Genomic DNA, 9,664 nt, shown 5'->3' with positions numbered 1-9,664 from the left:
GAAACTTGGAATGAGATAACATGCACCTAATTATCTCAAGAATAGTGCGGTTCATCATCTCTGCAACAGCATTATGGTGTGGACTCTTCGGTGCTGATTTTTCATGACATATACCCATGCTTTTGCAATACTCTTCAAGTGGCCCAATGTACTCTCCCCCGTTGCCAGAACGAAGGAACTTCAAGGTTCTACCCGTTTCTCTTTCCACCATGTTGTGAAACATCTTGAACACAAGAAAAACGTCATCTTTGGTATTTAGTGCATATGACCAAACCTTCCTTGAAGCATCATCTATGAAAGTAACAAAATAGAAGTCACCACCAAGTGTTTTGACCCTTAAAGGTCCACATACATCATAATGAACAAGATCAATAATACCAGAATTGCACTTGGGTAAAGATTTATAAAAAGAAACTCTAGTTTGTTTACCAACTAAACAATGAGTGCACTTACTCAATTGCGAACCTTTCGCCTTTGGAAAGACTATCCTTTTGGTGAGGATTTGAATTCCCTTCTCACTAAGATGACCAAGTTTTCTATGCCACAGTTTGGAGGTTGAATCGTTGTAAACAACATTCAACTCACTTTTGAACACCTTCACTTGTGTTTTATACAATGTGCTACATTTCTTGCCTCTTGCAATAACCATGGAGCCCTGGGTTAGCTTCCATTTCCATCATCTAAGTGATTGTTGTACCCTTCATCATCTAACACTCCAGGTAAAATTAGATTCAAACGAAAATCTGGTACATGTCGCACATTTGTGAGAACCAATGTGCAGACAACATTGGTATCGACCTTCACATCACCCATTCCTACAATCTTCGAAACATCACTGTTTCCCATTCGGACTGAACCAAAATCACCAGCCTTGTAAGAGATGAACACATCTTCTCAAGTAGTTGCATGATAGGATGCACATGAATCTACTATCCACTATGAATCGGAAACTGCAGAACTCATACATACATCATTAAAATCAGAGAATGAAGTAACATCACTACTTGTTACCACAATTTTAACATCATTGACTTGTCTGTCACTTACCTTACCTTTCCTTGGTTCTTGCATCGGCTTCCTGCATTCATTTGATAATGATGATTCTTACAAAAATCTACGTCTTATCTAGACTTTGATTTACTTTTTGATTTGTCAGGGTCAAAAGCTTTGCCACAAGCAGATTTCTGATCATATAACTCCTCTAACTTTGTCCATAAATAATATGCTAGCTTCTCACTAGACACATAATGAATAATATAATCTTTTTTTTGCTCGGTAAGAAGGAAATATATTAAGAAAAAGGCTAATTACAAAAGCAGCATCAAAGAAAGCCACCAAATAGAGGGAGAGGAGGAAAAGGAGAAACAAAGGAAACCCAAAAATCCGCTCAATCTAAGGAGGTTCAAATAATAACGTTCTCCAGTTAGCAATAACATCCTGGAGAACATGTTGACAGAAATTGAATTGGCCGAAGCCCAATGATAGGAGCTGACTTTAATTTCAGTAATGATAGCATCTACTACTCTTCTTTTATCACTGAAACAACGAGCATTACATTCTAACCAAACATTCCAACAAATGTTGGAAGGGATACAATTCCAAACAACTTTACCAGTGAAAGAACCATTAAAATAAGGCCAGTCCTTGTGCAAATCTAGAAGGCTGGTGAACGCTCGCAGTTGAATGTTGGCTTGATCACAAAAGTACGTCCAAATTTGCTTGGTGTAGAAAGATATGATTGCCAGTCTCATTCACCATGTAACAAAGAGGACAAAGAGAAGACGGAGGATTACCTGGGAAAGCAGCAAGAACACATTTCCTCTTTTGAAGATTATCGATAGTTGGCAGCTTGTTTTGCACCAATTGCCAAAGAAAAAATCCCACTTTATGAGGCCAATGCTTTGACAAGATTGTCTTGCGAGGAAAAACGATAGCCGAAGGAGCAGGACAGTCATTCAAATAAGCAGATTTGACGGAGAAAATCCCTGTTTTATCTCCAACCCAGACAAGCTCGTCGTCTTCTTCAGGAAAAAAGGCCACAACATTCAGTATTTTCAACAAAGAAGTGAGCTCATTGATCTCAGCATCATATAACCTACTCCTAGAAAAATTTAATTTCCAATGTAAACCAGAATCATCGGGAGCAAACAAAGAAAGCAGGGAACTGTTTTTGCTGTTTGCAATCGCATAAAGTCTTGAAATGTAGAGTTTAAGGGTCCTTGAACACACCATTTATCCTCCCAAAAACTAATTTTGTCACCTTTGCCAATTCTAAATTGAGTTTCTTAAAGAAATCTTCTTCGACTTTAGCTATATTTTTCCAAACGCTAACCCCATGAGAGGAAGTTGGTTTTTTAGTCCTCCACCCAAGATCAATACAACCATGCTTATCGAAAATAATCTTAGCCCACAAAGCGTTTCTTTCCTTCCCTAGCCTCCACCACCATTTCTTCAATAGGGCTTTGTTGATTGACCTGATGTGACGGATACCCAAACCGCCACTACTGATAGGCAATCCTAATTTGGACCATCGAACCTAGTGAACGTTTTTCTTCTCCGCGGAATTGTGCCACAAGAAATCTCTAATTGTTTTTTCGATTTTTTGAATCTCTAATGAATAGTATAATCATCAACCCATTGTAGAATCAAACTAACAACTTTATGATTAGAAACACTCCACACTTCATCTTCTATCTTATTAGGCTTTACTCCCTTGCTCCCTATTGGACAATAGAGATCTTCATAATATAACTAATCTTCCGTCTTCTGCTTCCATATCACATAGTTCTCACCGGTCAAAATAATCATTCTATTACTAGTGCTAGATTCCGTCATTGCAGAGGATTATCTCAACCCAAAATCTCTTATACCACTCAGAACAATATCTCGTTCTTCTGCTGAGGATGAGTACCGTTCCATGGGTCATACTTGTAGTGAGCTCACATGGTTAAAGGCATTATTAAAATCTCTAGGTGTGATTCACTCTCAGCCTATGCACCTTTACTGTGATAGTCTATCCTCTCTTCATATTTCTGCTAATCCTATTTTTCATGAACGCACCAAACATATTGAGATTGATTGTCATTATTGCGCTATCAAATTCAGTTCGGTGCTATTGTTAATCCTCATGTTCGGACAACTGCTCAGCTTTTAGATATTTTAACCAAAGATCTTGGACGTCCTCAATTGTGTATATATGGTTACGTATTTTGTTAGTTAGGAAAGATATTTATTACTTGTAGATTTGTTTTTGGATCTCTACCTGTTTAGTCACAAAGAAAACCTGTTTGTAACTCAAGCTTTTCGATAATAAGAAACGTCAATTTCTCTACCTTGTCGTTTCACAACATATTTTGCATTGTTCTGGCTTTGCAAAAAAAGCGGGTCAATTAGGTCTTGTGGCGTGTCACAGCAACTGAGGTCAGATTGCTTCTCAACTCATTGGATAAGCATACTCCTTAAATCTCTGCTCGCTCTCCTTACGTGAATGGAAATTATCCGTGTGTACACATATATCTCACTATCAGACACGTGTATATAAAGAGGCACGTGGAAAGCATGCAGGCCAAAAACATCGAAACATGATGGGTCACGAAACACCAAATAAACCCCGAGGAGTTACTTTATCTCATCCCCAAAAGAGAAGCCAAGATCAACGGTGGAGAGAAAGTTAGCTGACACGGACTGACAGGGGCAGAAGACACTTGTCTGACACGAGCAGACCCCTCAACTACCCACATTAAACACTCCGAGCAGTGTACGTGTCGACCAACCTGTGGAACGAGCGAGGATGCCTCTGCGGGATTAAGGGGGATCGAAAAACATCAGGAAGGGAAGGAGAGAGAGAGAGAGAAATATCAAAGGTAGGTTAATCCCTGAGAGGAGAGAAACATGTAAACCCCAAAAATCATTCAACTGTTCGTGTAACCGTGAAGAACATAGTAGAACAACAAATCCCGTGGATGTAGGCCTTAGTGCTGAACCACGTAAACCTTGGTCTTATTTACATTTCAGCACTTTACATTCATTTAGCTCCGCACGTGTTTGCTTATGTGTTTTGTTTTCCTTAATACTTATATCCCATGCACAAATGCCACGCCTGGAGTGGTTGGAGGAGGCCATGATAAACCCGAAGGTTTTGAGCCAATGAATCAACACCAGGGTACCATCATCATAATCTCCTTAGATGTTAAAGATTGATTGTGAGCGTTCGGACACGCACGTGGTTCGTGTGCTCACAATTTGGCGCTAGAAACAGGGACTTCATCCCGGTAAAAGATTTATCTTGTCCTGTGATTTCATTTTAATTTGGCATATGATTGCTCTGATTTTATCAGCTCGGACCGTATAGATCATTCGTCAACTGTATTATGTTCAAAAACCCACCTTTGGTCTTCGATAAGAGTTATTGTTCTAAGCGGGTTATTGTTCTAATCCATCGGATTTACAATTTTCGTAGTTTTTATACTAAGGATCGCTTTTAATAAAACTCTAACCCGTAGTTTATAGCCTGCGGGTATTAATTCCCTCTTGAAAAATTGTATTTCGCCAACTAACCCGCTTCACGCGGATATTCCCGTTTCTGTTGTTTGAAATAACTTATGCAGAGAGAACGTGTTGTGAGTAAAGAAGGCAAGTTTACGCGAGATTTCAGTATCAACAAAAGGGCACGTGATGGAAAAGACGCAGGAAGCAGGAAAATCCAAAGCTTTGTCAAAAGAAACGCCCAGGACAACCCCGATCATCACCCGAAGCAAGCAGAAAGGAAATAAAGCTAAAGTGACCAATCAAAGGCAAGATACTGCAGAAATCACTTCACCCATGAACGCTAATTCAGTTGCAGCGGCGGCTCTCAGAGCAGCAACGATAAAATACGGGGAGGCTGCGGTAGTTCCGAAGGCTGCGGAGGCTAGCAATACCTTCGCCATGAGTCAACTTAATCAACCAAGAGAAAGGGTGGATGAATCCCGAACATTCCAAACCACGCACCTGCTAACCTTTGGAATGCCGCTAACAAATAATCAGAATCAAACCATACCGGCTGCTCTGGCACCGCAGAGGGGCGCTCACTCCAATTTGGAAACACCAGCAACCGAAGCTGAACCCCTGCCACCTTTAGTACAGACCATGGAGGAGGGCGGTACCACGGCTGTAGCGGCACGCGCTGGGACTCCCAATCAGGGGTCCAACCAATCACACCGACTAATGGCTGAGCTTGAGGAACTGAGGAAGAACCAGCAGGTTTACGCAGAAGCTGTAGCTCTGTTGGCCAGAGAAAATCAAGATTTAAAGGAGCGGATTGCTCTAAGCATGAAGACCAGCCAACAACTTGATGAAGCAAGCTCCAAAGCACCAGAGCCAAACCAAGACTGTAGAGTCGTCCTAGAGGCTAATGAAGACGTGACAAGGAGACGTAGCGTATCCGACCCGGATTATGACGATGGAGAGTCAGACGGTAATGAGCGAAGAATTTAGAGCACCAACGCGCAATGGAGGAACTACGAGAGATGATGGCAGAGATCAGGCAATTAAAAATAAACAAGGTGGGGGAAGGTTAGAAGAGGTCATGAGAGAAGCTAACTCCACGCCCCTAACGCATCGCTTGGCCAACACCCCTATTCCACTGAAATGCCCTGTCCCGACGTTCGAATGCTATGATGGATCCAGCGACCCTGCTGCACATTCGGTACTACAACCGTGTCTTAGCTAGATGGGGTCAGAACGACGCCGTACTCTGTAGATACTTCCCGTCAAGCTTGAAGGGATCGGCGTTATCATGGTTTGATAATCTGCCACCAAACTCCATCCACTCATACGACCAACTCGCAGAGAAATTCTTAAGAACATACATGTACAACAAGACTGTAAACACCGGGATGGATAAGCTCTTTTCACTAGCAATTGGCTACAAGGAAACCACGAGGGAATACACAAACAGATGGCATAAGATCTGCCAAGCCATAGGAGCGTGGACCCAGTGGTAAGCATCAACTGCTATAAATGGGGCTTAGACCGAATGAGTCCCCTATTTGTTGAAATTCACGGGAGCGTGCCCAAGACAGAAGGAGATCTCCGAATAATTATCGAGAAGCACGCTCGACTTGAAGAAATTCAACGGGAAAACCCGAGGGCATATCCGCAGAGGTCTCACCGCACCAATTCAGCGGAACAAACCAATGGGGCCAAAAGGGGTTGCTCAGATGAGAGACCTCACGAAGATAGGAAGGAACGGAGGGATGAACGAAGACAGGCGACCGAAAATTCGAAGATCAAGTTTACACGAAACTCAACGCTAGCTATGCTCGTATCCTACGAGAATCAAAGGGAGGGAAAACTTAGAGTGGCCATGGTCTAAGGGAAAGCAGCCCCCGAGATCCGAGAAGTCTAAAGATTACTGTGAGTATCACTGTTTCAACGGACACCAGACCGAAAAATGCAAGAACCTTAAAATAATGATCCAAAATTAATTGATGCGGGAGAGCTCAAACATTACATACGAAAGGAGGTTACCGAGGACAGATCCAAACGAACCAAACCAGTCCAACTTCCGGAAGAAAACCGAACAATCAACACCATCTCGTGTTCCGAAGCCACAGGACCCTCACTCACACACAGCGCATTGGAAAAAGGTTACGGAAGCAATTCGAAGACCGCTGCGAGTTATATAAGGTCGATGGGATAGCGGTGGACGAACACGAAGAATGGATGGAATCTCCTGTCATCTTCGATGCCGAGGATATCGAAGAAGATATGGAAGACCATAACGATCCCTTGGTCCTAACATTACCAGTAGCTGGATGTAACCTCAAAAAGATCCTCATAGACGGGGGAAGCTCTGTAAATGTCCTATTCTATGATGCATTCAAACGGATGAAGCTCCAGATGAACAGTTGATGACCTCTTATCACACCATCTACGGATTCAATGGAGCAGCCACGAAGCCCTTGGGAGACATCGTGTTACAGGTTAACGCAGGGCCCATGAAACTGGATACCCGATTCAGTGTGGTGGACACCCCTTCCCCCTACAACGCCATTATTGGACGACAATGGGTACACAAGCTCAAAGGAGTTGCGGCAACATACCACCAATACCTCAGATTTCCAACACCTGAGGGAATAATGGAGATCAAGGGAGATCGAATCGCTACGCGAGAATGCCAGGCCACTCAGGATCATATCAACAATGAGCAAGAAGAGCAGCGAAAAATCCGAAGAGTAAGAAATCAAGAAACCGCGAAAGAAAGCCGTAGACCTATTCCTTAAGGAAACTACAGGAAAAGGCTTGACGAAAGATGGTAATGTCCAAGGCTCGGAAACAAGTACCTCAACAACCAGCGAAGAGCAGAAACACGCTAAATAGCAATTAAAGAGCGCCCCAGTCCTCGGAAACCCGAAGCCTGTGTTCACACCAGTAGAACCCATAAAGGAAATCAACATAGGAACGGAAGAAGACCCGAAGATGGTCAAAATTGGGACCATCATGACGGGAAGAGAACATTCCTTAACCAAATTACTTAAGGAATATGCGGATGTGTTCGCCTGGAAGTTAGGAGATATGCCGGGGATTGACCCAAAAGTAATCCAACATGAACTACGCATCAAACCGGGCACGCCCCCGTTCAGGCAGAAAATACGAAAAGTGGCTCCAGAATATCATGAGGCGGTAGAAACAGAACTTCGGAAGCTACTAGATGCAGGATTTATCAAGGAAGTCAAGTACCCTACCTGGATCTCCAACATGGTCATTGTTCCTAAGAAAAATGGAGGGGTTAGAATATGCATCGACTTTACTAATCTCAACAAGGCATGTCCAAAGGACAGCTATCCCCTGCCGAGCATAGATCAACTGGTTGAAGCAGTTGAAGGGTACGAAGAGCTGTCATTCATGGACGGATATTCTGGTTACAACCAAGTAGCCCTGGCAGAAGAAGATCAGCCACACACAGCGTTCTATACCCCACATGGCCTTTATTGCTATACCAGAATGCCTTTCGGGCTCCGAAACGCAGGGGCAACATACCAAAGGATGGTCGATGCTATCTTCAAGCCATGGATTGGAGGAACCCTAGAAGTCTACGTGGACGACATGCTCGTCAAAAGCAAGCTGCGTAAAAATCACCACCAGGACCTGAGGAATATCTTCGAAGCAATGAGACAGCATCACATGAAAGTGAATCCGGAGAAATGTACTTTCGGTGTCACCTCGGGGAAGTTCCTCGGGTATCTGGTGACGAAAAGGGGCATCGAGGTAGACCCAGCTAAGATTCAAGCCATAGTAGAGATGCCGTCACCAAAGAATCTAAGGAAGTGCAGAAGCTCAATGGGTCCATAGCAGCGTTGGGCAGATTTATTGCACGGTCTTCGGACAAATGCAAACATTTCTTCAATATTCTTAAAAAAGGGAGCAGGTTCGAATGGACCGCAATGCGAGGAAGCATTCCAAAAAATCAAAGAACATCTAGCTTCAATCCCATCCTGCAGAAGCCAGACCCTGATGAAGTTTTGGCACTGTACATAGCAGCAACAGGACGCAGTCAGCGCGGTATTAGTCAAAACCAATACAAAGGTAGAACAGCCTATCTATTACGTCAGCAAGACACTCAATTCCGCGGAAAGAAATTATACTAAGATTGAACAACTCATCCTCGCACTGGTATGGGCTACCCAAAAACTGAGAACCTACTTCCTAACTCACCTCGTCAGGGTACCATGCAAAGCACCATTGGAAGCAGTCCTCAAAAGCACGGGAAAAGTGGGCCGAATAGCCAAATGGAACACCCATCTGGACCAATTCAACATCATTCATGAAATTCAACATTCTCAGAAGTCCCAAGTTCTGGCAGATTTCTTAGCAGACCTCCCCTACAACGACGAAGAGATTAAGGGAATACCAGAAGCCGAGGAAGAAATCAAGGATCCAATGGATATCCTCGAACCTGCGAGTCATAGACAATGGGAAGTCTTTGTCGACGGATCTAAAAATAAGGAAGGAGCAGGAATAGGTATTGTCATTATCACCCCAACTGGAGAAAGGATTATACAGGCACTTAGATTGGAATTCAAAGAGCATACCAAACATTGTTGAATACGAAGCTGTCGTACATGCCCTACGTATAATAATAGAGATGGGGGTAACCGATGTAAGGCTGACAAGTGATTCGCAGCTTGTCATACGGCAAATAGGGCTCGAGTATAATGTGTACGATGACACCCTTTCAGCTTACATGGCCTTGGTCCAAACATTGGCATCACAAATCCCGAACATTAAGTTCCGGCACTTATGCAGAAGGGACCTCAGGCACGCGGATGCCCTAGCATATATATCATCCATGCTGAGGGATAAAAATGCCGAAGGTATTAAAATAGCAAGGGTATACGAGCCTTCGATTGCATCTCAATTCTCCTTCGCTACCAATCAAGATGTGATGGAAGAAAATATCGAAGACCAGGTAGGAGAAGACATCCATAATGACTTTGATGAAGAGACATCTGTCAAGAGCAAATCAAGACGAAGACTTCAGCAACGAAGATGACTGGAGGGTGACAATACATGCCTTTCTCGAAAAAGGAAGCTTACCTGCGGATCGGAAACAAGCTAGGAAGATGCTCTCCAAAGTGGGAAGATATGATCTTCGGGAGGGGTCCTGTATAGAAATCCTTCC

The sequence above is a fragment of the Papaver somniferum genome, chromosome 3 (assembly GCF_003573695.1).
Source record: "Papaver somniferum cultivar HN1 chromosome 3, ASM357369v1, whole genome shotgun sequence".
Taxonomy (NCBI): domain Eukaryota; kingdom Viridiplantae; phylum Streptophyta; class Magnoliopsida; order Ranunculales; family Papaveraceae; genus Papaver; species Papaver somniferum.
The sequence above is the reverse complement of the archived record's forward strand: the minus strand, read 5'-3'. Positions refer to the sequence as shown.